At 40.8% G+C, this 25,835-nt stretch overlaps 1 protein-coding gene and 1 long non-coding RNA gene across 5 annotated transcripts in view; one reads left to right on the top strand and one right to left on the bottom strand.

Moving 5' to 3' along the window:
- Positions 1–19,878: 19,878 nt before the first annotated feature.
- LOC135413125 (uncharacterized) lies at positions 19,879–24,426 on the bottom strand. The gene is made up of 3 exons (XR_010430098.1): positions 22,296–24,426; positions 21,103–21,169; positions 19,879–20,657 (listed from the first exon to the last, which is right to left on the bottom strand). It is a non-coding gene; the product is annotated as an uncharacterized LOC135413125 (long non-coding RNA).
- Positions 24,427–25,108: 682 nt separating this feature from the next.
- Positions 25,109–25,835, top strand: part of GLRB (glycine receptor beta) — a 49,959-nt gene continuing 49,232 nt past the window's right edge. For 2 of the 4 annotated variants that reach the window (XM_064652324.1, XM_064652327.1), the window contains exon 1: positions 25,209–25,323. The gene's annotated coding sequence lies outside the window, so the exon portion shown is untranslated. The other 2 variants (XM_064652325.1, XM_064652326.1) reach the window with 2 other exon arrangements.

The raw sequence follows: 25,835 nt of genomic DNA on the forward strand, positions 1-25,835 counted from the left end.
AATCAGTAATTGACTTAACAGTCACAACATATGTTGCTAATCACATCACCTAAGCTCTGAACTCTAAACAGTAAGGATACAAGCATATATTTTAAATAAAAAACTTTTAAAATGTTTTCTGTGTGTGTCTCTCTCTCTCTCACTGAGACCTTTCCTAAGTTCTTTAAAGTATTTCAGACAAGAGACAATAATTGGATTTCCAGACCTGTGTTTATTACTTGAACTAGAAAGAGAAGTCCGGAGTGAATAGTCTAAGTTCTTGCCAGAATGGATTCGTAATTTATGTGAACTGACTCTGGTTTTTGCTCCTCTCGGAAAAGGGTCCTCTCACATTTATGCATTTAAAGGGAGTCTGGTGCTCATTCTTTAGAGGTGCAAGAAAGAAAGTACTAGCAATAATTGCATACTGATCTGCAACAATTAGGTACATGCTTATTCAAAATTAAAAACAAAAACAATAAAAAAAGAGGAGAAAGACTGAGAGTAAAACAAGTAATAAGGGCTTTTAAAAATGTGTAAATTTTTTTTGTTGTTGGTCTTAACATGATGTCTTTCTTTGGAAATGTCTTTTCCAAAAGCGTACTCAGTCTGACATTATTTTTTAGAAAACTTGCTGCTGTGTCAAAGTAGCAGAAATCTGTCTGTACTTTTTCCATCAGAGGTTTCCTAAGAAACTCCTAAGAACTAGGAATTCATTTTAGACAGAAAGGATGCCACCAGCTCCATTACAAAAAAAAAAAAAGGGCATGAAGAAGCATTCTTTTCTATGTATACAAAATAAGTTACTACCTGAGATTTACTGTAGACTGGACTGATTCTTTACAGTGCACTCTATAGTGATAAATGATTCTTTACAATGCACTGTTGAATGTCCACTCTAGGCCAATACCCTCTAGAGGAATGGCTCTGACATTTTTCCAGATTCTGTAGAACAGGACACCTGAATGGACTCCAAAATATGTCAGTGAAGTGCTATGTCAGTGGCTTCACAGTCAAACTCTTTGCTAATATGGGAATTTCCCAATTCAGCCTCCCATCAGTTCCTGCAAGGACTGAAGTTGAGTGGTATTTTTGGTTCAGACATCATTAGAGCACAAAGCAGAAATATCTCCCAGTTTAAAGTGTTAGTTACTGTTAAACTAAATCTTTGGATGGAATAGATGTCAGAGAAAAATCTAATTTACTGTCTCTAATTGGTCTGTTATACTAACCAGATTAACATGCAGACAGAGAAGTAAATGTGTGTTTGGTGGGTTGACCTTGGCTGGATGCCAGGTGCCCACCCAGCCACTCTATCACTCCCCTTTTCAGCTGGACAAGGGAGAGAGTAAGATGGAAAACAACTCCTGGGTATGGATAAGGCAGTTCATTAAAGCAGAAGCAAAGCAAAAGATAACCCGGTTTATTCTCTACTTCCCATGAGCAGCAATGTCCAGCCACTCCCGAGTGGCTTCAGCACGCCCAACGGTTCCTCAGCAGGCAGCCATTGGAGACAAGGAATGCCTGCCTTCCCACTCCTTGCCTTAGCTTTTATATCTGAGCTGACGTCGTATGGTCTGGAATATCCCTTTGGTCAATTTGGGTCAGCTGGCCTACTTGGGTCCCCTCCCAGGATCTTGCCGTCAATTGAGGAAGGAATGTTACAGTGCTGATGCTGTGCTCAGCAGTAGCCAAAACACTGCTGTGTTATCAACTCTTTTAGCTACCAATGCAAAGCACAGCACTGTGAGGGCTGCTATCGGGGAATGAACTCCAGCTCAGCTAGACCCAATACAGTATGTTTTAATTCTGATTACACAGGGGGATACATCTTTATACCACATGGTGCCAATTTTACGTGACTGTTAATACCCTTCGAAATTCTGGATGGGCGTGATTTGGGTTTCAAATCTATTTTTTTAACATATTCTTTGTACCTTGCTTCATTTCCATTCTTAGATTAGGAATATAATTTTTAACCCTGAAAAACCTTAGAAAAGACATACTGTAATTGTGGTAGAGAAATGTGACATAAATTTTGTAGAGATAATGAAAAAAAAAGCTGTTTTTTGATGGCCCTTGACTAATTCAAGTAAACTTGAAGTAAACCCACTTCTTCAAGTTAAATGTAAACTTTCAACCTCCTTAGAATTGCCTAGAAAAAAATATCCTGGAAATTAATACTACATAATCCTCTGTTTGAGGGTATTATTTTCATTGATCAATATCCAGGGAAACAACTTTTAATCTGTTTTGCTCCAAGTCAAACATAACTACAGAGAGAGTATTGCACTCACAACAACTTGAAGTTAGCATGGTAGGTTAAAAATATCTTAAGACTTCCTTTTTCCACCCACAGCTATGGACCTGATTATAGAGTCCTTAAATCCTTCTGAATCTCTGCTAATTTTGCCAAAAGAACTGATTATGAAGCAATATTGAATGACTCTTTATATCTAGGGAAGTTGTAAAATATGGTCACAATTACGTGCTGACCCCTTGGTGAAAGAATATGGTCATATATAAAATGTAAAATGCTATCAAAACTTAAAACCAAAGCACTAACAGAAAGAGTTGGCAGTCTTTTTTTTTCCTTCTTGGATCAAGATGTTCAAAGGACTAGAAAATGCATTTGCTTCTCTTTGGGATATGCCTGAATTGTGCCTGCAAACTAGTTGTACTGGGAAAGAGAAACTTTACTGGGATATGACAATCTTCAGATAGTTTACCTAAATTTATAAGCGATCTCCATGATGCCTTTCATGCTCTCTTAATCTAGTTGTATTTTTAATCTGTTTCTTATTTTCTAACATTGTCTGGTAAAAAGCCACTTTACCTTACAAGATAATTTAACCTATGCAGAATGAATCCTTCTGGGGACAGTTGCAGCGAGGTCCACATACAAACACAAACTCCCTGCAGACCCTAAGGTGTTTGGTATCAGATCTCAGCTCCTGTGCCCTCTTTCTAGATGCCCAAAATAGGCATCCAAAAGGCAATTAAAGGAAAAAGGAGGATGTTTGTGACTCAGCAGATATTAGCACACATTGTAGGAATCCATGTCTAGGGAAACCAAACCTGTTCAGCCTTTGTCCTGCCCTTGAACTGAAAGAGAAAAGGAGAAGGACGTGTATCGGTATGAAACTGTATTTCTTACGCTGGGCCTGAGCTGAAATTTTCTAAGCAGGAACAAGTTTGTTCTGTATGAGAGAAAGATTATGACTCCTCAGCTTCCACACTGGCATTTTTTTTTCTATATTTGAAGATCATTTTTTCTATTTCTAGTGTTTTATTGTACTCTGTCAGTTTTTGTAATTCAAATCCTCAAAGGGTCTTGAGTCTGCAATGGAAAACTGTAAAACTACAGAAAACGAATTTCCTGACTAATTGAAACTTTGGCAGGGAATGTTTTACCTAGTTATGGAACAAGGCTTTCCATTCAGTCCATCACTTAAAAGAAAGTCCGGTTCTTTTCCTCATTAGTTTTTTGCTATTCAAACCAGGACTGTTCTTTTTGGAATTGTGTGAGCTTTTTGTCCTCTTTTGCTTCTTGTGTGTTCGGAGATCATCCTTGAACAAATCTCCCCAAGGAAGAGGCACATGTGATAGCAACCTGAGACTGACCTCGGAATGAAATGACATCTAAAATTAAATTACATATTTGTTTATTGAAATGTGGACTGATTAAATGCCTTAGGACTGCCAAGGTTGTCCTGTGTTGCTAAAATTATTTTAGAAAAATTGTGGGTTTATAACATCTATTTACTCCTGTATGTTCGTGTCTAGTCTAATCCACGTGGAGAGCTCTCCCTGACCTCCCACAGCCGTGCTGCCCCTCTGACTCTGTTCATTTCTCTGTCGAGGATGCCCCTATTCTAAATAAACATGCAAGCCAGTTAGCGTGGTGTAGGAAGGAGCATGACTGCTGGTGACAGACATGGCACTAGAGGAATCTGTGTTGTTCTTGGCTGCAGTCATTTCCAAGCAGGAAAACAATACCTTGTTTTCTTCCTTCTCGCAACTCTCAGCTTTCAGGGCAGGAATTTCATTATGCTTTGGATGGGTGGAAAAGCTATAATCAAATGCCTGTGGCAGGTAGACAGGAAGTTTGCAATAGGTTGTCAGAGCAGAAGAAACAAGAAAAATGCCTTAAAGCTTCAAGAAAAACAAAACTTTTTCTAAATGTGTTTTAAGGAGCAGCACCTATTGCAACTCAATCAGCTCTCTTGGGGTTGATGGCTCTGCAGCCATCCTAACTGTCAGGAGAGAAATGAGAAATCAGAAAGAGACATTAGCTATGTCTGTTGTGAAAGAAGAAATTGCCTTGTACTCTGAAACCATAATGTCAAACAATGGTTAAAATGAAAATTTAGAAAAAGTGAGTACAGGACTTGCCTCTCTTAAGTGATCTACTTTAAGGTCTTCTAAGTATACCTTACAGTTTGTAACTGACTCAGTGTGAGTTCAAACAGAACATGTATTTTAAGAGCAATGCACACATTTGCCTTCAATTCTGTTTGAAAATTTCTGGTAGGGTCTTGCCTTATGTTTATTCTAATTGCTATTTTCTTTCCTTAGAAACATCCCAACTTTTCTCTCAAGCAAAATAGGAGGTAGCAAACTTGAGTATTGAAACACAAAAGGGAAAAAAAACACCCAAACACAACAGCAATTGGGAACACTTGGTTGAAAGTGACTATTTCTGCATGTGCTTATGTGTGTCTTTGAGCAGGGAGCCAAGGCCTGGACTGATGCTCTTTCACATCAGTGTCCTCACAGATAAGCCTCTGAAGGAAAAGTTAGTTCTGCATCATTGGCTTTTTCAGCTTTTCACAAAGCCCACTAGTGAGTTACTGGCTGTCCTGCCAAAAGCCTACTAAAATAGGAAAAGACAAGAAAAGATACTCAGTCTTCATTAGACTTTAAGTGTGGTATGATGGTGCATTTTCTATCATGTGCCTATGCAGCACGGTAGCGGCCTCTTGCATGACTGAAAGATCGTAAACCTCTGCTGAAAGAAAATAATGCCCTTGTCGATATTTTGGCTTACAAGCATTTCTAATAGCAAATTTTATGTGATAAACTTTTTTTGAAAAAGTCAAATTTCAGTAGGTTGAATTTAGAGTTTTGAAATCTGGAAAGCAGAACCTGTGAGTTGCCAGTTTTCATTAGAGAATGGGAAAACTTCTAAAAGTAACTTAAATATTTCAAACTAAAGGAAACTCCTATGTCTTGTTCCATATAGACACCGTACCTCACAAAGTTAGTCTCATAAGACCTAGGTCTTAAATTATGGATATGATTTGTATCATGTGCCTTAACATGCATAAAATAGATTGCAGCCAGACCAGCTGTCCAAGTTTCTATGTAAACCAAAATATAACAGCATCCTTATTTAGATGGGAGCCCAACTTTCTCATCTAATCCTTAACAATCCTCTGGACACTTCTTTGTTCATTTCTGTCTCTCCTTGAAATCTGAATCACTAACTATAACGAGGTGTGAGATGGGGCTGTGTTTGTTACAAATTCATAACACAGTAGTCCTAAAATTGATGTGTGTCTGAACTTGTTCATGTAAGTAGTCCCACCAAGGTCACCACTGAAGACAGGAATATCCTAACACCAGTAAATGCAGAGCAAATGTATTCTCACAAAATATCTTCCCCCTCTGATTTGATTACACTTGCTAAAAATGCACTTTATGCTTTTCCATTGAGAATCACTTTTACAAGTTTAAATATTCACAACTGTAAATATAATGTTCAATTAGAGAAGGAATAACCATGACCCAAACTTTCATGAAGAATTAACCCTTTTAGTCTGAAATCTTACACCACTTTATAGCCATGAGTTTCTCTGAAGCCTTTATTTAAAATAAAAAATAAAGAAAAGGCATTGCAATACCTTTTCTTCCAATACACAAAACCAAATATTCAGTAGATTTCTGAATATTCCTTCAGGGTGGTAGTCTAAAGAGGGAGTTTCTAACAAGCTTTCTTGTCTGCTTATATCCTTTTAATCGCTTTACAGTGATAAACTAGTTTACTTTAAATAACTTTTACAATTGTTTAGTCTGACTTCTTATGAAGTAATAAGTAATTCAGTCTTCAGGAAATTAATTAAAATGGCTTTTTGGTAGGTTTTTTGAGGGGGTTTTTTGGTTTTGTTTTGGATTTTTTTCACCACAAAGCTTCCAAAAAGTCTTGTTGACCAGGAAATTTCTGAAGGGTTGGGTAAGGTTATGAAGTCAATAGCCTAAAGAGGAAACTGCAGCTGGCAGTTCTGGGTATATTGAGCAACTGCATTTTAGAGTAATCCTTGTTTGTTTTTAGCTTTTATGGTAACCTTTTACAAGCTTCATGTAGCTGGTGTTTCTTGTGTAAGGGAAAAACCTGGCTGAGAGATTTATTTTTGGTGCTTTCTTCTTTTGGGACCAGAAAGTAAATAACAATTACTTTTGTAAGCACAATGACGCAGGAGTTCAAAAAAGCAGGGAAGTGCAGAGTACTTGTGCTTGGATATCAGGAATATATACAATTTAAGTCAGTCATTATGGGAATTTGGCAAACACTTTTCCTTTTTCTCACATCCTTTTCTTTTCATGATGTTTCTTTGGGACTTGTTCATAAACAACTCCAGGCAAAATTTCCCCAAAGCCCCTCAGGGACTACCCCTGAATTTCGGTTCAGATTAAAAATTGTGCTTGGCACCAAAGGTGTTCTTGGGAACAAGGTGCTGGAGAGCAGCACCACAGAAAGGGACTTGGGGGTGCTGGGTGATGCCAGGTTGAATATGAGTCAGCAGTGCCCTGGCAGCCAGGAGGGCCAACCATGTCCTGGGTGGCATTAGGCAAAGCATCACCAGCTGGTTGACGGAGGGGATTGTCCTGCTCTGCTCTGCACTGGTGTGGCCTCACCTTGAACATTGTGGGCAGTTTTGGGGACTGCAATATAAAAAAGATACTATACTATTAGAGAGTGTCCAAAGGACGGCAATGAAGATGGTGAAGAGCCTTGAGGGGAAGCCGTATGAGGAGTGGCTGAGGGCACTTGGTTTGATCAGCCTGGAGAAGAGGAGACTGAGGGAAGACCTCATAGTGGTCTACTGCTTCCTCACAAGGGAAAGTGGAGGGGCAGGCACTGATCTCTTCTCTATGGTGACCAGTGACAGGACCCAAGGGAATGGCCTGAAGTTGTGTTAGGGGAGGTTTAGGTCAGATATTAGGGAAAGGTTTTTTGCCCAGAGGGTGGTTGGGCACTGGACCAGGCTCCCCAAGGAAGTGGTCACAGCACCAAGCCTGACAGAGTTCAAGAAGCGTTTGGACAACACTCTCAGGTACATGGTCTGATTCTTGGGGATGGTCCTGTGCAGGACTAGGAGTTGGACTTGATGATCGTTGTGGGTGCCTTCCAACTCAGGACGTTCTATGATACTATGATGAAGTCCAAGACCAATAACAAATACTAGGATGGACTGCGCAGTAAACACCACTATTTATCAAGGTTACAAAGTCAATCAGCCTCTAATATAACAGAAATCTGAGACTGTACTTTTATCTACCAATTTCAAGTAATTAAAATGCAAAGATTATGCCAAGGATGATCTCTAAAATACATGTGTGAGACAAGTGACTTTGGTTTTTTGTTTAAAAATAACTAATCCTGATAGAATTTCGCATTGAAAAATTATTTTTTTATTTGTGGTTGTGATCTCAGTATGGAAGATATTGACAAAATCATATCAATAGAAGCTGTTTTTCAGAATTCTTAATCTTTTGAATAAAAAAAATGAACTCGTGTTAAATGAAAATACCATATCATAAGGTATCTATCACAATGTGATCTTTGAAAAAATCAAAAATGTGTGGCCAAATTATCTGTGTGGCTTTGAAAATGTTACCTCATATCTTAGAAAGCACTATTTCCATATGGAAAAATTCTGTCACCGGTGGGGCCTTGCATCATTCATCACCTTCTTTTTTTCAGTGGAAAACAAGATGTAAGGAGGGTTGATTGGTCTGATTATGAGGAAAGGGTAAGTGTAATGCCTCAAGTAAGAAAGCAGTGGGGCATAGGTTGATATAATATGTACTTTCTATTAGATATGTGCAGCCAAACTCAGTCCTAGCAGCAAGCAATAAGTTTTTAACTTTAAGCAAAAGAAATAGATTAGAAATCAAGGAGAAACAGTTAGTGACTCAAAAAACCTCTAACACTCCAAAAATGTAAATTGTCACTGGGAAGAATTAAACTAACTGACAAAACACAACTCTTGTATGTGAGAAAATCCATTAGCCAGCATGACAGGCCAAATAATCATGCTTTCTGCCTGAGTAAGACTTATCTCTGATTGGAGTCTAGTTTCTCTTGAATTCCATTCAAGACAGAAGTCAGAAAATTTGGTAACTTGAACTGGTAAACTCCCATTTTCGAGGTTAATGACATATCTTATCACCATCATGACAACTGCCTGAGAATGTCTTCCTCAGCCTGCAGTCCTGTAGGTCAGTATTCTGGAAAGTATTTCTAAACTGTGCTTCTGTCAAAGCTTTTTCTCATTCTATTCCTGGGAAAGGTATGTATTCTGTATTCCTTAGGGCTTACCTAACTAGTGATTAGTACCCAAAGGACTAAAAAATAATCTCATAACTGATATTTCATACTGATGTTTCTGTCATTTATTTAATTATTATATCCTTTGAAACACAACTAAAAAAATATTTCCAGGAGCCTTGTCAAACATGCTCTGACCCCCTGTAAGTCACTAGCAAGCATTCCATCAGAGTCTCTTGCACAGTCCCATTTTCCAAACTATTAAAATGTGGGTGTGTTTGTCTTTGAAATGTCATAATTGGGTCCACTGGAGCTTGGAAGTTTTGAACTGAATCCATGCAGAGATCAGGGACTGCACACCAGCCATAAGCAGTGCCAGGTGTCATGGGTAGAATTAGGTGAATGGCATTGTGAGCAGGCATGGCTTTCTTTAACCATATCAGCTCTTCTAAAAGGACTTGGTGAGGCTGTGAAAGGTGGTGAAGAACGGGTCTCTGTGTATACTCTTTCTGGTTGCTACTAGTACAGCTCCCATGGAAACCAACAGGAGTTGCCTGTTAGCTCAGAAGAAGGGAACACAGTAGTGAGGGAAGAGCTAGGGGCTTATTTTTATTTTATTCCATTTATTCCTGCTTCAAAATGGGACCTTAACACATTGTGTTCTGAGAATACTTTAACAGATAAATGCAGAACAATAGAGGGAGAATCTATTGGTAGTGACATGTCCTTAAGTATGGAAGGAAGTATTTGCTTGTGCTCTTTGACAAATGAAAGGATTACATGATTAATTAATGCCTGCCTGCCTTGGAGGCCTGCTCTTCTCTGTCTGTTCATCTGCCACTCTGGTTTGCATTTCACCTGTGATTGCTATCATGTTCTCCTTCCTGTAGGTAGTAATTTCTTTAAACTCAACCATTTCTCACTGTATAAGCTACACATTATGAAAGACACAGTCAAAAAGGATCTCTCTATCTTAGTATATGGGAGAGATTTAATCAAACCAAGTAGATAATTGTCCCATGAGCCTTTTTTTTTTTTTTGCAATCACCCCCTTTTTCAAAGAGGAACTCAGAGAATGAAGGACAGGTATTGAAACTACACTTTACCTGTCTACTGCAAGTGATTTAATCTCATAAAGTTTGTAAAGCAGGGAAACTTATTATTAAGCTTTCCAGATTTAAAACATGACGACTAAACATTTCCTGAATATGAGAGACAATTTTGGCAGAGAGTAGAGTAGAAAGGAAATTTAACCTGGACTAAACTGTCTTTTCCCATTTTTTGAGGTAGCTGGAGTGAAGTTATTGGTAACCACGTTCTCAGCCACAGAAGGTTTTCTGCCATTTTTATGTGGGAGGAATTGTTTAGAAAAGTTCCATTATTTGAAAACTAAGCAGATTGTCATTCGTGCTTTTAAAACTATCTGCTGTTTAAGCCATTGTCATAATCCACCTGTATGTCAAATTCAGGGACTGTGTTCTAATATCTTTACATACATGGAGATGCCAGAGACTGACCAAAAATCTCTATACTTTGCCAAAGCAAATAAACGAAGAAAGTCTCTAAGGGTAAGGGATGAACGGAACAGATGTGATAACTTCACATTCGCCTGCCTCGTATATAGGTGCCACAGAAGAAATACAGTTTGAGTGTTGTTATACTCAGCCAATAGTCAGCAACAGAGAAGTGTCTTTTAGTATGTGGGCAGACACATTTAAGTCATATCAACACTAACACTGCTGCAAATTATTCAAGGTGCTGAACTTGGGGTAGTTTACCAATCTCCTCTTGAGCTGAGGCATACTGATCAAGTGTAACATCACTTGAAAAGGGAATTGCATTTTCATCCTTGTAATCTTGTGCTTCTACCTTTTTAACCCTAATAAAGTTGGGCTTTTTTCTGTTGCAAAACATGAAAGAGAAGGAAAGAAAAAAGAAGTTGTCAACTGGCTGATTTCCAATTTGCATGAGTATAACTGAATACAGAATCAGCCCAGTATTTGTCTTTACTTAGAAACACAGGCCCTGTCCATATCCCATTAAGACTGATGAAAAATGTACTTAATTTATTTTGCTAACAGTGGATTAAGCCCATTAAGAAAAATGAGTTTGTTCTCAGGGTAATGACAGTTTCTGTGTAAAACAGAAAAGATGTAATTATTTGTAGACCAAAAGAACATATTTTCACAACTTTAATATGAATTCCAAAAAAACTTTTTGAAAATTAATTCAAAATTAAGATAATGCCTGTGCATAATAAGGTTTTTCTTACTGAGAAACACTGCTGCAGGAGTATAGCATGTCTCTTGGTTATCTATCAAGAAGAAAAGTATTCATAAAGACTGTGATTATATCCTCAACATTGTGGCTGCAATAACTATAAAGAGAAAAACATTAGTGGTGGTAGGCTTCTAATAGAATCATAGAACCATTTAGGTTGGAAAAGACCTCTAAGATCATTGAGTCTAACCATTAACCCAGCACTGCCAAGTTCACCACTAAACATCCACATGTCTTTTAAATACCTCCAGGGATACCACTTCCCTGGGCAGCCTGTTCCAATGCTTCCTAACTCTTCTCATGAAAGAATTTTTCCTTGCATCCAGTCTAAACCTCTCCTGGCCCAATCTGAGGCCATTTCTTCTTGTCTATTGTTTCTTACTTGGAAGAAGAGACTGATCCTCACCTTGCTAACTGTCCTTTCAGACAGTTGTAGAGAGCATTAAGATCCCCCTTGAGCCTCCTCTTCTCCAGGCTCAACAACCCCAGCTCCTTCAGCCACTCCTCACTGGACTCCTCACTCCTCACTCTCCAGATCCTTCACCAGATCCGTTGCCCTTCCCTGGACTCATTCCAGCACCTCAATTTCTTTTTTTGTAGTGAGGCACCCACAATCAAACACAGGATTTGAGGTACGGCCTCACCAGTGCCAAGTACAGGGGCATAATCACTGCCATAGTCCTGCTGGCCACACTGTTGCTGATACAAGCCCAGATGCCATTGGCCTACTTGGCCATCTGGGCACACTGCTGGCTCATGTTCAGCTGCTGTTGACCAGCACCTCCAGGTTCTTTTCTGACGGGCAACTTTCTAGCCACTCTGCCCCCAGCCTGTAGCGCTGCAGGTGATTGTTGTGACCCAGGGGCAGGACCTGATACTTCGCCTTGTTAGAGATCAATACAATTGCTCTCCACCTATTGATCCAGCATTTCCAGATCCCCCTGCAGACCCTTCCTGCCCTCCAGCAGATCAACACTCCCAAGCAACTTGGTGTCATCTGTGAACTGACTGAGGGAGCACTCAATCCCTTTGTCTATCAATGTCTAGGTCATTGATAAAGGTATTAAACAGGGCTGGTCCCAAGACTGGGCTCTGGGGAAAATCACTAGTGACTAGCTGCCAGCTGGATTTAACTCCGTTCACCACCACTCTTTGGGTCCAGCCATTCAGCTAGTTTTTTCTTCAGAGAACAGTGCACTCATCCAAGCCATGAGCAGCCAGTTTCTCCAGGAGAATGCTGTGGGAAATGGTGCTAAAGGCTTTACTAAACCAAATGGGTCACTTTGTCGTAGAAGGAGATCAGGCTGATTAAGCAGGACCTGCCTTTCATAAATCCATCCTGACTGGATGCTAATAAATTGCTCCTATCCCATAGTCTTGGGAGAAACAGATAAAGAACTGGTATTTTCTTTTACTGACACTAAATGGCTAATGTGAAGCTAACTCAAAATGACTGTTTTGCTCTGGGGGAAGAATAGCTGCTCCTTTGTTATTTACAGTACCAGAGGGGTTGAATATGCCTTGCACTTACAGTTGGAATCTTGCAGGATGTGTCAGAGTGTGTGACTGCCATGCTGAGAAATGGTTTCTCTCCTGGTGGAACCAAGGCTGAAGGCACTCATTGGAGTGCCCTTGAAACACCTCACTTGCAATATTATCTCTTCATGCATTGTGTGCACACAGTCAGATGTTTGCACAAATATAATTTTTGGTAAAGACACAATGTACATATACAGTCCTAGGACCATAGAGAATTACAGCATATTTGCACCACATACTAATATCAATGCAACCTTAATCTTAAGGAGAGCAAGAATGTATGGGCAGATATATTATGGGAAAGGTAAGATTTTAACTTTTTTTTTCTCCAATAACACCATGTTCTTTTGACACACTGACTTTAATAGCTTTTGAAGACTTAATGCTCACTGAGGCAGTGAAAACAAAGTGATCTCATGGAACTGCTCAGGAGATTTTAGTAGATAAAATGTAAATATTAACTTCACTGCTGGCCCATTTCAGACAAAAACCCCCGCAAACAGGCTTGGTGGGGGCCCAAGCCTCTCTCCCCATTGATCTGGATAGCCTCAGTTACCAAGACAAGGGGGAAAAGGGCATGTATAGGGGCTCCATTTATATTCCAGGGTCCTATCTGGGAAGACTGATTTTTTTTTTCCCTTTCCCCCTTTCCCTTTTGCTTCCATTTTTGCTTTTTTTCCCTTTTTTTTTCTTTTTATGTGTTCCTCTGTCCCCTCTTTCCCCCTCCCTCCCCGTAGTTGCTTTTTTGTTGGTTTGGGGTTTTTTCCCTTTTTTTCTTTACTATCTAAATCAGATCCAAGGCATGGTTCAAATTCATTCAGGAGATGACAAAACCTGACCTCCCTTCTGAGCTAAAATCACTGCTGGGATATATGAAGATTGCAACTCTGTCCCAAGGCAAAGTCAAACAGGTTAGCTTTGTGTGGCTTTCCCCTGGGACAGAGGAAGGAAGCAATGCTTTCAGAGCTAGGAGTCATCTCAGTACACATCAGTGGCTGGCAGTACTGTGTCCCAGCAGATCTGGATGGGAGGTGCCTGGTGGAAGGAGTTGGAGCTGCTTTAGATGGCTGGATCTCCTTCCACTCAATTGCCATGTGGTCAGAGCAAGCCAAGGCGTGGACCAGGTTTGGGTGTTTTGCCAATTAAAGTGCAAATGCAACTCCTATTTGGACTGCATCATCAGTAAACATCAGTGGCTAGTTTTAAGGAAATACAAATTTTTAAAATTAAGATCTTTTATGTGGCCTTTTTTTCTGGATAAGCCAATAAAAGGTTTTGGCTAGATTTCTTTACACTTCAAAGTTTGCAGTTGTTTATTTTCTACCACTTTAATAAGAAAAACGTTTCTCTAAACTTATGTTGTAAATATCTGACTGGCAACAAAGTTGTTTTGAAAGACAAGAAAAAGAATAAAAAATACTTTAAACTACACTGACAAACATATTCCATAACTAGAGCACAAAATCCTGGTTCCCATGAACTAAAAGAGAATTTTTTCATTAACTGTTGCATAGAGAAACATCAGTTATACATGGCTTTTTCATTCTTAGTAAATTACAGTGTCAAGATTTCGATGTTTTACTGTGATCTGAATCTCTGCAAAGCTCCAAGCCAAGGTACTTATTAAAGGAAACTATTAAGTTAATTTTTATATACTTAATAAGCAGCAGAGTTATGCTTTGTTAAGTGGTTTTAAATGCATTTTAAGCAAAAGACCGAGTACCTAAGTGGATTTAAGACCACAAAAAAAGGAAGCCACCTCATTTTTGGAGGGACTAATCTAGTTACTAATCTGAAAATTCCAAGATTTAGTATTAATCTTATTATTAGTATTTGTGGAAGTTAGCCACAGATTTAGAGACAGAAAAGGAGACATCGTTCGAACAGTGAACCTGATGCTGCTTCAATTCTATCATGAAAGGACAACAAAAGAGGAATGTGAAATTCTAGAATGGGAAAGGGCATACCATATTTGTTTCACCAAATTGTATACACCTAAAAGATGAGGTGCTAAGAAGCATACAATATGGGCTTGTCAAAACACACCAAGTCAACCAACTGTTCATTGACAGTACAGCTAGCTAGTAGGAGCGAAATAAGTTGACTTTAGTAAGACTGGGCTGTGTTATCTACCTCAGCATATGCAAACAAGAAAATGTGGTCTAGTTTGAACCTTATTAGTGCTAATTCAACCTCCTTATCATCATCTTTTAGCTTAACATAACACGACGATTTGTTCCCCCTCCCCTAGGCAGCATTCCTGATGCCCAGTGCTCTTCAGTCACCATTCAACTAGGAAGGTCTCTAGCTTGTGACTGCAAGCCTAAACATCTAACCCAAGTGGTGTTACTCATCTCCTTTAGGCCAGTTGTCTAAAAATTGTTTTATCTAGAGGTCCATAATTCCAATCGAGGCTTCACTGATGAGCCCACCCAGGCAGTTTGGAACTGAGTCTCCCAAGCTGGCAATGGGTAAGAGAGCCTTGATATCTCCCACATGCTCTGTGTTAGAGTCCAGGCCCTCATGCAAGACTCAGAGAGTGGGATTGGATAGGTTGACAGTAGTCATTAAGATTAGATTAGAGCTGGTGTTGAGAGGCTGGACTGGGAAACTCCATAATAGGAATGGAGTGAGGAATATAGTGAGACCATAGTGGCTGAAGCAGAGAGTAAAGAAAGGATAGCTTGTATAGTAGACAAGGTCCAACCAATCTGAGGTCAGACTGGGGTCTAGCTAGAGATGTGTGCCTGAGACCTGTAGATGTACAGGCTGGAAACAAGCTGCTGTGTTTGTCTCACAGCACGCTGCAGCATGCCACTGTAGCATGGCAAAACATTCGAGAGGAGGCTGAATGGCAGCAAAATGTCTCCTGTCATCTCTCTTTCCTGAATTTCATAGCTGAGGAGTATAACTGCAACACTGATAGTATTAATTTCTTGTATGATTTTGGGAGCAGTTGTCTCCAATGCATTTTATTTATGCTATCACTTTTCCATCAGAAAACATCACCCTCAGCATCTAGGCCATTAAGTGGCCAGTAAATAACGTCAGTAATTCAGAGGCTCCAGATTCTCGCTGACTGTAAGGAGCTAGACCGGACAAGACACAGAAAAGAGACTTCCCTGGATAGTAGGGAAAGTTGATGGGACTTTTAAATGCTGTAAAACCCATCAGAGATACACTTCAGCTATTATTGCTGTACCAGATATATATAATGGCTATGGTGGCTGTCCCTAATGTTTACTTTGCTGACATCTTTGCTGTTTGTTATGCTGGTATATGATACCATAACTTGGTCTCAGCTTCTGGTTCACATGCCAGTCACAAAGAGATTGACCAGGTCTTTTGTAAGTGTAGTCTCAGCACTCTCTGTGGCCTTTTGCTAGTTAGCTGCACCACCAGCAGCAAGGGACTCTAATGAGATGGAAAACAGCTTCTGGAGGCTCCTCTCTGAGAGGTGCTCAGGGCAGCTTCACAGTCACATTGCCCTAGTCATTGGACTGGAAACCAGAATAGTCACTGTCTGGTCTGTCTTCACTGGAAGCCTGTATGTTTAGACCCAGACACTGGCACGCTAACCTAAGATCTTTCTTCACAAACTGCTAGCGGGCAAGACCACAGGGGAAGCAGGTGTGGATCAGGATGAGAATTGAAAGTCTCTTCTACTTGTGAGTCTCAGTGGCTTTTGGGTTATAAAACAAGAAAAATGGAGAAAATAGAAAATCTGATGCAAATACTTATGCACCTGTACTGTGTGTGAGTAAAAACAAAACAATGACATAAAGAGCCAGAGATTTCTGGCTCCTATTTACCCAGTTTTTCCATCTTATAGGAATTTGGTTTTTGGAGCAGACCCATTATGCTAGACTGGACATCTGCAATAGCTAATCTCAGACTATTTCTCTGCAGTCTGACAGTTCCCCTGTGCACCCAAGCTACCCTATATTCTTCTTTTTCTAACCTTGGAGTGGCAGGGCAGCAGTGCCTCTGATATGTGCATTGTTCTAATATACTAAGGTCTATGTACTTTCACGATGATATTAAGAAAACCCCTGAGTTGAAAATGATTGGAGTTTGGAAAGGTATTTGGGTAAAGCGTAACATCTGCTGGTCCTGCTCATACTCTTCCCTAGGCACCTGCCTGTGGCCACTGGTACAGAGAATGTTGTGCTATGGGGTTCAGTGGTCTGAAGTAGCACGGCTGCTTTTATGAAGTCATTTGATAATCTTAATCAAATATTTAATGACTGCATGACCTTCATATGAGCACTACTGAATTCATACTGCATACAGAATAACCGAATGGTACTTTGACACAATATATCTGTCTGGACAGGCAAATCCCAGTCCTAGTCTTTCAGGTGTTCAGAATTGAATATTTCCATTGAGTCTGGCATTTAGAGTCACTGCAGGATCTATGATTTTAACTACTATGTTCAAGATAAGCACTAACATAAAATACAGATCCTTAATCAAAAAAAGCATTTCAAAACACACTTAATGATGTGAATAATTCCACTAAAGGCAATGGCTCTTCTGACTGGCCTGAGCTGATACCGTAGTTAACTGATGTAAAGGAAAAAATTGTAACAATAATCAGATGTAATATGAAAATGAGAATGTATATTTTCCAGCATAAAAACAGTTCTCTCTAGCAACACCGATGTCAGATCCATGAACATGTATGAGTCTCTCCTAGTTCAAGACAGGAAGGGTAATGTCTTAGAAGAGAGAAAAAAAGATCCATTAAAAGTTCAGTATGTTCTTCAATACCATGTGACAACAAATACTAAAACCTCTGGCATCTCTGTTTACAGTTAGACATTAAAAAAAAATAAACTAGCATCACAAGAGCTTTCAGCCCATTTCCTTGAACTTTCAGTGCCACATTTATTTTTAATGTTCATGTAAGGTATGTAATTTACCCTGTACATTTCAGGCATAATGTGTAGAATACTTGTTTCCATAACAAGCTGTCATTATAGTATGAATGGAATTTCTACAGGGATTTCTGGGTAGCATATTTTTGGAAGTTGCTATTTTGGAAATTATTAATTGCTATTATAACTTCTGAGAAACCATGTAGTGCGATAACTAGGCCCCAAGTATATAATTACAATTACTCTGAAGTGTGTTTTTCAAGCTAAGAGGACATGGCCTTTTTTGCATGCTCAGTTGTATTCAAGCCTCTGAGAAGTATGGGTTCATGTAACAGTTACTGCTCCAACCCCTAATTTTGTTCAACATTGTTATTCTTGGGAAACATCTCTGTAAATAGTGTGTCACATACCTGCGTTGGTGCCTTGGGCACCTGTTTTTCTTGCTGAGTTCATTCATTCTCCAGGACTTCCACTGCTATATAGATAATGGTTCTTCTACATTTTACAGTCCTCATTTCACTCCTTACTCAAACAGTAAGCAGTCAGGCATGACTGGTTCTTCAGGTTTTCTGAAAGAAAAGTAGCAGAACTCTAAATTCAGGGTAATTTTAGTAGTGTCTTTTGGGATCTCCTAAGGAAGATCCTTTAACATGCATGGATCCTTCACACTGGTGTGAAAACCCAGACATTCTCTCATTAATTAAGATAGTGTCCCTTTTCTGGTTTGCTAAATTGGGATGGGGAAACAGATTCTAAAGTTCAGACATATATATCAGCACAAATATGGAGAATATAAATTTTTTAGACTAAGAACCAAACTAAGCCTTTAGACTGAGATTCTGCTGAAATAGCTGTCTGAAAGGCAGAAAGGATCTGTTTTCTTTATGCAGCAGGTACACCATGAATTTTGGGGTTCATGTCCATGGAATTGGGGCCTGGAATAGGAACAAGTCATTGTAATACTATGACAGTGTGCTAAAAGTGTTCCAAAGACTCTAACTGAGCATCTTGTGGGTTGTAAGAAATTTGCCCTGCAGGTCTTTGGCACCATATGTCTAGCAGGTAGCTGACAGCTGTTCAGACTGAGTGCAAATCAAGAAAAATTTAAGTAAAGAGCAACTACTACAGTAAAGCACATCAGCAGTGTGATTTAGGCAGAATACAAATGCTATGGTGGGCAAAAAAGAAATTTGAATGGAATATTGCAGGCTGTCATCACTTTCGTCCTCTGGAACATCTAGCTATCTTTCCAAAACAGTCAGCCAGGAGGAATACTTAAATCATACTTAAAACTCTTATTAAAGGGAATTGCCTTGACTTGCCCAACAAGGCATTTGTCTCTTCTTTTTATTATGTAAGTAGGGGAAATAAAGACGGGTACTTAATCCTGTATAGCACTTTGCATGCAATAAGTGCCTTTAGAAAGTGTTTATGTTGCAGAAAGTATAGAACGTGTTGTTGAATGACATCTCAATAACTGTCTTCCTGGTTCTTTTCAAAGTAAAAATATATTCTTTATCAATTTGTATAGATATAGCCATGGGACAGTTATTCATAAATTCATGCCTGTAGCATGTTGATAACAATTACTAATCATGCATTAACTCTTCACAAGTCATTTACATCTACCTTTATGCGTGAACAAACACTGCCTTTAAGAACTTTAGAGATGACAAGCTAATCCTTTTCAACACTGACTTGTATCTCAATTCTTCAATGACAGTATAATCCACAAAAGAAACTACACTGGCATTAAATGTGGTCAGTGAATTAATTACATATTTTTATTGAAACATAGGGGTTAAATGTGGATGTATACCAATAGGCATATTTTGATTTAATTATAATTTCCCCCCAAAAAACAATCTTTCTGAACTTTCCAAAATATTATCTTTCAGTACAAAAATGAGCTTCATAATTTTCAAGGATTTTTAGTTGATTCTTTTAATAGTATTTTAGGTTTATAACCGTGTTCAAAGCTTTTTTTTAAGGTACTACACTGACTATGAGTGTTATAAAGTGCAGCAAGTTTAAAGCTACTTCAATGTCACTAGTAAAATACTCCAATACAAGGAGAGGTGCTTCAGATTATGAAGCAGATTATGCTTCAGATTAGAGAACACTTTTTTTGACAATAATACATTTTTCAAGCTGATTAACCTGTCTTTAGGAACATGGTGAACTTCACATAGCAAAAATATGAATACTAGGTCTAGGCTTATTTACATAACAACAGGAACTACAAATTTAATAACTTTGAAGACTTTTTTAGGTTGAAACCTCTATAAGTATTTTTCACCTACCAATATCACCAATGCAAATTTTACTGGCTCCAGTGAGCTGGGGTTAACTTCAATCTCTTTGGCAATGACATTAGAGAAATGTAGAATCAACTGCTATTCTCTTACATCTGCCTCTTTTGTCTTTCCACACAATGTATGGATACGTCTATTGTAATATGGATACCTCTGTTTTCCATATTGATCAATCCTCTCAAGGATTACAGGGCATCTACTCTTTTTTGTTGTTTTGGGTTTTTTTCACAGCTTCAGGGTTACTGCTACAGTACTTTTGGTTAAGAAATAAGAGAGCAGGGTGCTGCAAATGAATGTTTTAAGGTTGCTTAAGGAATCACTGGCAATGGTATCAGCAAAAACAGGTTTAATATAAATGCAATAGCACAACAAAGCTCATAGGCAAGGTTCACTCTACTTAAAGCACACAGACAAAAGCAACCCAAAAATCTAAAATAAATCAATCTAAACCAAAGTAAACCCAAAATCATCTATGTGGAGGCTGAGGGATAGGGCAAGGGGGTAGGTCAGAGAAGAAAAGAATAGGAAAGGGCAAGGAAAAAAAGGAATATGGAAGACCCTCCTGTTGGGTCACAAGGTTCAGAGTAGACTCTTGTGCTAAACTTGACAAACAGTTTTGGACCTAAAGGTCCAAAAGCACTTAACCTTAACTGCACTTAATATCTTAAGATAAACAACTTAGCAAGGGATTCATATAGAATTTACTATAGCATAACAGTAACTCACTTACAGGCCTAACTTACTACAAACCTAAAATACTTAAGAATCTAGGGGAGGAACATTCCTGGTACATTTGCTATGGCATATTCATGCTTGCATGCACACAGACATAAAGAGCCTGCACAAGGTATACACTTGAAAAATTGTCCTCGGATTCAGTGAAGTACTTCAGATGCCTTTGCATCTTTTCAACAAGCGAAGGGTTGAGTCTTGAGGAGTCAGGGTATCGGCCCAGGATCTGCTGTCATTGTTCAGTGATCATCCAAGTACAGCAAACTTGAGAGTTCTCTGGCTCTGAGAGGTGTCCCACTCAGAGGGACATTGCTGGTCACAGATTGCTGCTGTCTGGAAGAGCTCAAGGGGTCTCAGTTTGGATCGCTGTTTATAGAGCTGCAAGAGAGTTGGCTTTAGTCATAGTAATTTTCCATCCTGGCTGCAATTCAGGTCAGTAACTTTCTTTGAAAATTTGATAATGAAAATATTATTCCATTTGGGTTGTTATTCAGGGAAGAAAAATAAGTTTTCAAGTCTGTTCATTAAAAAACAGGAGTTCGTTAGATAGCACTAGTTCCTGGGAACAGACAACATTTCTGATAATCATCAGAAGGACTTAGCCCAGGTGCAGTTTATCAAGGCCAAGGCCTAATGAGCATTTCTCAGGTCACAGTGTGACCGGGGCTGGGGTGAGTCGTGTGTACACCACCAAATGGGGGAAAAATCTTGAGGTCATACACACCGGTTGACAGTGGTTTGCACATGGAGATATGTCAGCAAAGGTATAGTAATGACATAGTAAATGCAAGAAATAAAATGCTTAAGCCTGCAAGGAACATACATTTTGAGTATGTTGTAGGATCTCAATTTTCTATAAATCCATAAAAGCAATAAGACGTGGCTCTTTCCTGTGAAGTACAAAGTACAAGCATTATAAATACGATTATGTCTATTATGATCAATATATGCCATTGCTGTTTTGACAAATTTATCTATCAGATACATAAAGCCTAATATATATATATATATATATTTAATTATCAGCAATAACATGTTTGAAGGGGTACACATTTCTAATAATTTCTTATATAATTTTAATAAATAAGGCACTTCATTGCATGTTCAGCACTCTCAAAAGTCTTCATTTTAGAGCCTCTACCAAGGCATAGTAGTCAGAATTTTCTAGTCAGATTCGACAAATCGACTCTAAGGATCGTCTGTCATATTCAGTATCTGTAAAGGAGAGGGAGATGAGGGAACTGGAACATTAAGGAGGACAGACTATAATTTTCTTCATCTGATGGTTCATCTGTTTGCTATTTTGTTCGCTGCTGGGTTTGCTACTTCAAATTTCTGTATTTCAAAATGAAAGGAAAATCACTAGTCTTTACAGAAGAAATGAAATCAGGTTCCTTCCACATTTCTGGTCATTTGTGCCATAAGAGAGAAACTTTTTATACCAAATACCTATTTTTGTCCCTATTTCCTACAATGACTTGAGGATGTATATCTCTTTACAATAGTAGAGAAGGAAAGAAGACAAACCTTTCAGCATCTTTCAGAAATTATTCTTAGGTGCTCTGTAAACCTCCACACCTTCTGAATGATCACCACAGCCATCAAGATGTGACAGGTGATTGAAATAAAAAACATTTATAATTACGAAGGTTTCAGAAGATGAAATCCTTTCTGAAATTGTGTTTTCTAATTGTGTGAATTAAATCAACTCAATTTATAAGAAAAACAAGTTTGGTGAGCGTTGAAACTAATGAAATATGATTTTGATTTGATGTGTGTCTTCTGGCTGCCTGGCTTTTTAACTGAATTAACCTGAAAGACTGGGCACGCGTTCTTCTGTTAACAGAAATTTAAAAATATGTATTTGCTTTCCTGAAAAAAGCTTCATAAAGTCTTTAATAAAATTTTGTCAGCCATTTGACATTAGAGGTTTTGATTTTCAGTCATAATTCCTCTGTTAGTAAAGCAGATGCTTTATGAATTAAATATGTTCATGTCTAAAGAATTTGCAATCACCTTCTCCCAGATGGTTTTTCTGATGTCTAGTAACCACTCAGGCCAGTCTGCTTTCTTTTTCATTTTACTTCCTTCTGCAGAAACATTAGCTCAATCTGTCTTCCCAGCCAACTGCCTTTATAGAACACACAGGAATAATATCTCTGAGTTCTCTGTCTTTTTTGGTTTTATATATTTTTACATTTTTATTTTTATGTTTTATTTTAAATGTGGTATCAATCACTTGAACAAATCAAAAGTTTGCCACAAGCTGTTTGAAATTTGCACACATAAGGACTGTTATTACACAGATCTCATTATCTTAATAAAGTAAACTAAAAAGAGCAATAACCCTGAAGAAATTCTATCTTATACAGCTGCAGAGTATCTTTTGTGTGATTGAACAGCAGAGCTGAGCCTTCAGAAGTCCATGTTCTACTACTGCAAAATAAAGAAACAATTAATGTCCCTGGGCTGATCACTAGGAAAGGTCTTGTTATATTTTGCATTTGGTTTACACCAATATTTTCTAGTAATCAGGATATTGTCTAAGATCAGGAATTCACAGGAATTATTCCTGAATTAGACAAATTAACATGGTTAGATATTCCTAACATTGGACACAGCAGCAATTGCAATCCAAGAAAAGACAGCTAAGTCTTACCTCTGCACTCTGAAATACAATGAATATTGAGACAGACGTGGGTCTGTCCTTACACATTCATTTACTGGTAAAACTTCTATCTTATTTATGTCTCTTCAGTAGGATGTCTGAAGTACAAACCATGGTCAAAAACAATCATCAGAAGCTGGACCATTACTCATAATCATAATCACTGGCTTGGTGGTATAAGACTTTCATACGAGGTTTCTTCTCTGGTCCTTCCCCTTTGGGCATTGCCAGGTTGGTTGCAATAGGACATTCGAATAGTGTGTGGACTGCCCTCCAGACTCCTGCATGCATGACAGCTCTGGCTTCCCCTGGCAAGTGTGGAGTGAGGGGGGAAAGTGATTATTTTGTCCCTGTTGGCCTGCCAAGAAGGTGCTGCCAGGTTGGAAAGCAGCTGTCTGTGACCTTGGACAGCTTTTATAGGGTGGGAGGTGGAAGAAGAGGCTTTTTCCTGTAGAAAATGCATTCACTGAATTGTCCTGTTGAATTACCACAAGTATTTATCTGTCCTGAGGTGTTTATTATCATAGCTGCATCAGGAAGCATTTGCCAATGCCTGCACCTGGCCTCGAGATGGATCCTGCTGCCCAAAGCAAGCCTTCTCCTTCCCTCACTATGGAAATACTTCATCCTTCTGCCTTGGATTTGCCCCAGCCCTGGTTTTCCTGAGTCTGTAGCAAGTGCTCTAACATAACAGTGTTGGGAGGACATTAACTTTAGAAGAACTGAAATAATAGTGAAAGAGCTGAGTCATGAGGGGGGATGTTAGGCAGGTTTGGGTAGAGGTCTGCATAAAAGGCAAATGAGCAGAAGCAGCAAGGCAGGAGGGAGCAAGTGAAAGGTGAAACTAAATGTTTGTGGAGATAAGCGAAAGCAGCTCTGTGTCCCCAGCAGTGAATTGTAGGGAGCTAAAGGAATTATAAGGAAATGCAGGCAGCAATTAAAAAAACCCCACGTGCCTGGGGGCAGTGGAAACCTGGCAGGGCAAGGCAGAGGGATGAGCGCCCTGGGGGTTAGGCTTCTCAAGTTGCTGAAAGCCATCCTGCAAACTGGGAGGGGAAGACATTGCCCTTAGCGGTGGGGTGGAAGCTCCAGGATCTGCTCCGTGGGGCCATCATGTCTGTCTGGCAATGGATGGGGGCCATGGTGGGGCGGGGGCAGCCAGGACAGGGTAGCTGGCAGAGGCAGATCAGGCTCAGAGCAAGTCAGGACAAGGAGCTGGTGCCATTGCTGAGGCAAGTGGAGGGTCTTCAGCCAAAATATCTAACTTTGGTTCTTACTAAAAATGGAAAACACTTGAATAAAACTGTTTTGCTCAAGGAAAATGGAAAAGTAACCACCCTATCTCCTTTTCCTTCTTTATTTTGTCCATGCATTCCCCTGCCAGCAAACATGCCTATGGGAGATTGGTTGTGACCTACTCTTTATTCCACCGCCTTCATGGGAGAGCCTAGCTCGGAATGAACAGCCTGTGGGACTTGATCAGGTGCTCCTTTTGACCCTTCACCAGCTTTGCTGATTTTCTCTGGACATGCTCCAGCACCTCAATGTCCTTCTTGTGGTCAGGGGCCCAAAACTGGACACAGGATTTGAGGTGCAGCCTCACCAGGGTCAAGTATAGGGGAACAATCACTTCCCTGGTCCTGCTGGCAACACTATTCCTGATACAGTCCAGGATGCCATTGGCCTTCTTGGCCACCTGAGCACACTGCTGGCTCATTTTCAGCAGCTGTTGACCAGCACCCCAAGGTCCTCTGCCACCAGGCAGTTTTCCAGCCACTCTTCCCCCAGCCTGTAGTGCTACATTGGGTTGTTGTGACCCAAGGGCAGGACTCAGCACTTGGCCTTCTTGAGCCTTATACAGCTGGCCTCGGCCCTTTGATCCACCATTCCACCGATCTGTGCAAGATGGCACTCCATCTTCCTACCATCCTACTCAGCCCCTCTCCACTAATGTCCTCTTGTTCCTGCCAACTCTATCAGTATCTCTATCAGAATCTCTCGACAACACATCATCGAGCGCATTCTCCTCCCGCCAGAGACCGGAGGATGCTTCCCCTCCACCCCTTCCGCACCTCCCACCGCCCCGCCGGTGCCCCGTCCCCAGTGCCGGCAGTGCCGGTGCGGTGCGGGCGGTTCGGCCGCGCTCGCCCTCCCCGGCGGCGCGCAGTGCCCGCGTGTGGGCGGGCGGCCGGGACATGCTCACTGGGGAGCGCCGCGGCCGCACATGCTCACTGGGCGCGGAGGCACCGCCGGAGGTAGGGGCTCGCTCCGCCGGCGGAGGAGCCGCGCTGTCGCCCCGGCCGGGCCCGGCATGGCCCGCCGCCCGCTGCCCGGCCGCCGCCGGCGCTGAGCGCGGGGGGATCGCAGCGTCCGGCGGTGAGCGCGGGGCGCGGGCGGCGCGGCCGTGGCGGCGGCGGGGCCGCGTGTGCGGGCGGGGCCCGCGTCCCCGGCGGGGCGGGCGGGGGAGCGAGGGTCCGGCCCGGCAGCCCCGTTCCGTCCGGCGGCACCTCCGTCAGCACCTCGGCCAGCGCCCGCGGCGGCTGGGCCGGGCCGCGGCGGCGGGGCCGTGCGGTGAGCCCCGCTCGCCGCCTCCTGCCGCTGCCCCCCGGTGCTGGCGCCGGCAGCGCTCGGCTGCGCGGAGCGGGATCCCTTCCCGGTGCTGAGGGCGGGGGGAGGCCTCGGGCCGGGCCGTGCAGACGGAGAGGCGGACGAGGGGCAGGTGGGGCAGGGGCAGCTCCTTTCCCGGCCGGGCCGAGGGGTCGGAAGGGGTGGAAGGGTGCTGCGGCTCCCGGGGAACGGGTTGCTGGAGCATCCCGGTGCCTCCCGGAGGTTGTGCGAGGGAGAAGGAGAGGTAATGCCCCTTAAAAGGAATGGGGAAAAAATCATCT

Source organism: Pseudopipra pipra, chromosome 4 (genome assembly GCF_036250125.1).
Source record: "Pseudopipra pipra isolate bDixPip1 chromosome 4, bDixPip1.hap1, whole genome shotgun sequence".
NCBI classification, from domain to species: Eukaryota; Metazoa; Chordata; class Aves; order Passeriformes; family Pipridae; genus Pseudopipra; species Pseudopipra pipra.